At 48.0% G+C, this 3,358-nt stretch overlaps 1 long non-coding RNA gene across 1 annotated transcript in view; it reads left to right on the forward strand.

The window, feature by feature from the left end:
- Window positions 1-3,358, forward strand: part of LOC105538885 — a 23,014-nt gene that overhangs the window by 18,080 nt on the left and 1,576 nt on the right. The gene's annotated exons all lie outside the window — the stretch shown is intronic.

The following is a 3,358-nucleotide window of genomic DNA, read 5'->3' on the forward strand; positions in this document are numbered from 1 at the left end:
AGCAAAAATCCTGTATTTAAAACAACAAATCTTTCTTTTTCTTTTTTTCTTTTTTTGAGAGGGAGTCTCCCTCTGTCACCCAGGTTGGAGTGCAGTGGTACAATCTCAGCTCACTGCGACCTCCACCTCCTGGGTTCAAGCGATTTTTCCATCTCAGCTTCCCAAGCGCAGGTGGGTGCCACCACATCTGGCTAATTTTTGTATTTTTAGTAGAGACAGGGTTTCACCATGTTGGCCAGGCTAGTCTCAAGCTCCTGACCTCAAGTGATCTGCCTGCCTCAGCCTCCCAAAGTGCTGGGATTACTGGCATGAGCTACTACGCTGGGCCAGAAACAAGAAATTTTTAGTGTGAATGGAGGGTAACGTGTTCAGTAACGAGCACAGAAGCCCCAGTGGCAATCCCTGAAGGGCGCCTGCATGTTGATTGAGGGTCACCTCCCCTTTCCCACAGGAATGCACACTGAGGAGCTATTCTTAATTTCTAAAATGATCCCATCTCACCCTGATGAGGCTTACCTGTGGCACCTGTTCTATGTCCCGCAGGAATATCTGCTGGTTTCTGGAGACAGATGTAGATCTGTGATAATCCACCAGCTCATTCAAGGAATTGAACTTCACCACCCAGAGGAAGTACTTGCCGGCTCCGTCTCGGAGCACCTTGAAGTGCTGCACATCGTTTCCAAACCTGGGAGGGACAGAGAGCACATGGACCGGCTAAAGGCTCTAATCTGGCAAATCGAAGGCTATCTGCCCATATAAGCGATATCTTGAGAGAACCACTGTCCCGGCAGCACTCCTCAGGGACTGCAGAGTAACAAGTTTCCTCACTGCGTGTCCCTGGAACAGACCCCTCCCTATGACTGATGGGCACCAGGACAACATGAAGAAACCAGACAGGGACAGGCCATCAGTCACTCTCATTCTGAAGATGTTTGTAAGATAGAGTCCAGGCTGGGCACGGTGGCTCACACCTGTAATCCCAACACTTTGGAGGCCAAGGCGGGCAGATCACTTGAGGTTGGGAGTTCGAGACCAGCCTGATCAACATGGAGAAACCCCATCTCTACTAAAAATACAAAAGTAGCTGGGCGTGGTGGTGCATGCCTGTAATCCCGGCTACTCGGGACACCAAGGCAGGAGAATCACTTGAACCCAGGAGGCGGAGGTTGCAGTGAGCTGAGATTGCGCCATTGCACTCCAGCCTGGGTAACAAGAGTGAAACTCTGTCTCAAAAAAAAAAGAAAAAAACAGTCCATGTGCCCTGAACCCTAACAAATAAAACAGCCTTACTTAAGACAAAGAAGTGTGACTTAACTTCCTTTGAATCAAAAAATAATTAAAATGTTATATGCAGGAAGAAGGTGAGGAGGGCTGGAAATACTTTCAACAATTCTCTCGTAACTGGGAATAGTTCAAAGTCATGTTTTCCATTCAGGAATTTTAGATCCACTCACGGGGAAAAGGTCTCTGAATGAAAGGACACACTGGCACAATAAAAGAGGCCCAGGCTTCGAAACCCAAAGGCTTCTCCATCACCAGATCACACCCTTTTACACTGGCTAGCAAAACCGGCAACAGTGTGGCTGGCTGGTACTAGCTCACAGGGTCTGTCACAGGATATTTGGCTAGAACACCAGCCCAGCGAGGGCGCTTCTGCCTGTCCTGTTCACCTGGCCAGGCACTCAAAAAGGTATTCTCGGCCAGGCGCGGTGGCTCATGCCTGTAATCCCAGCACTTTGGGAGGCCGAGGTGGGCGGATCACAAGGTCAGGAGATTGAGACCATCTTGGCTAACACGGTGAAACCCCATCTCTACTAAAAATACAAAAATTTAGCCAGGTGTGGTGGCATGTGCCTGTGCCTGTAGTCCCAGCTACTCAGGAGGCTGAGGCAGGAGAATCGCTTGCACCCAGGAGGCAGAGCTTGCAGTGAGCCGAGATTGGGACGCTGTACTCCAGCCTGGGCGACAAACGAGACTCCGTCTCAAAAAAAAAAAAAAAAAGGCATTCTCTGAGAGTGCTTGTTCAATGAATGGAGTCCCTCCTCTCCTTCAGTCCTTCAGTCTTTCAGCTGACGGAAACTAAAGGCGTCAGAAAATCAATCCAGCAGGTGGCAGCACTGAGCTTCAAGGAAGCCACAGAGCACAAGATGCCCCGCATTTGGAAAAAATACTGCTTTACATGTAAGACAAAATGTGAAAGGTGAAAGCTTCATTAGCAAGGGTATATCCCACGGCACTTCTGGCCCCACAGAGGCCTACTTCCACCCATGCAACGCAGGTGGTTTCTAAAAGAGTCCAGGGCCCCAATAATCTGAGCAGCATGTTAACTACTGTGTTTCAAATCACAGGCTCAAAACATCCTAAAACTAAGAAACATCTGAAGACTGTTGATTCTTGAACCTCTTTTGCAAAGGGGTGTGTGTGTTGTTAAAGAGAGTCATGACACCTGTTTTGCTTCTAAAACAATAAATGCATTAAATCCTTAAAAGATTCTACTTGAGAAAATGGAAGTTTGAGAGCTTCTGCTGAGCAAACAGGCAGCCTCCAGCCGAGCACGTGGCTGCCCCCGTGGTTTTGGCCACCACCCAGTGATTTATTGCTTGTTCTCCTCATTTTATATGGTTTCAGTTACATTTGGGTCAGCATAAAACTAAAGAAAGACAGGTGACAGTTTTTCTTTTCTTTTTTAAAGATGGAGTCTTGCTCTTTTACTCAGGCTGGAGTGCAGTGGTATGATCTTGGCTCACTGCAGCCTCGACCTCCGAGGCTCAAGCAATCCTCCCACCTCAGTCCCCAAAATAGCTGAGACTACAGGCAAGAGCCACCACGCCTGGCTAATTTTTGATTTTTGCAGAGATGGGGTTTTGCCATGTTGCTCAGGCTGGCAGCGAACTCCTGAGCTCAGGCAATTCACCCGCCTCTGCCTCCCAAAGTGCTGGAATTACAGGCTTGAGCCACCATGCTGGGCCACAACTATAAATTTAAAATCTACATTTCAAAAAAAAATCTACATTTTAATCACACATTAAGTGATTCTAAAACCAAATAAGATACTCAGTTCATTCATTTATTCTTTTTTTTGAGACACAGTCTTGCTCTGTCACTCAGGCTGGAGTGTAGTGGCGTGATCTTGGCTCATCCTCCTCCCGGGTTCAAGTGATTCTCCTGTCTCAGCCTCCTGAGTAGCTGGGATTACAGGCACATGCATGCCACCCAGCCCAGGCCATTTTTGTATTTTTTTGTTTGTTTGTTTTGTTTTTTTTTTGAGACGGGGTCTTGCTCTGTCACCCAGGCTGGAGTGCAGTGGCCGGATCTCAGCTCACTGCAAGCTCCACCTCCCGGGTTCACGCCATTCTCC

The sequence above is a fragment of the Mandrillus leucophaeus genome, unplaced genomic scaffold (assembly GCF_000951045.1).
Source record: "Mandrillus leucophaeus isolate KB7577 unplaced genomic scaffold, Mleu.le_1.0 Scaffold1, whole genome shotgun sequence".
Lineage (NCBI taxonomy): Eukaryota > Metazoa > Chordata > Mammalia > Primates > Cercopithecidae > Mandrillus > Mandrillus leucophaeus.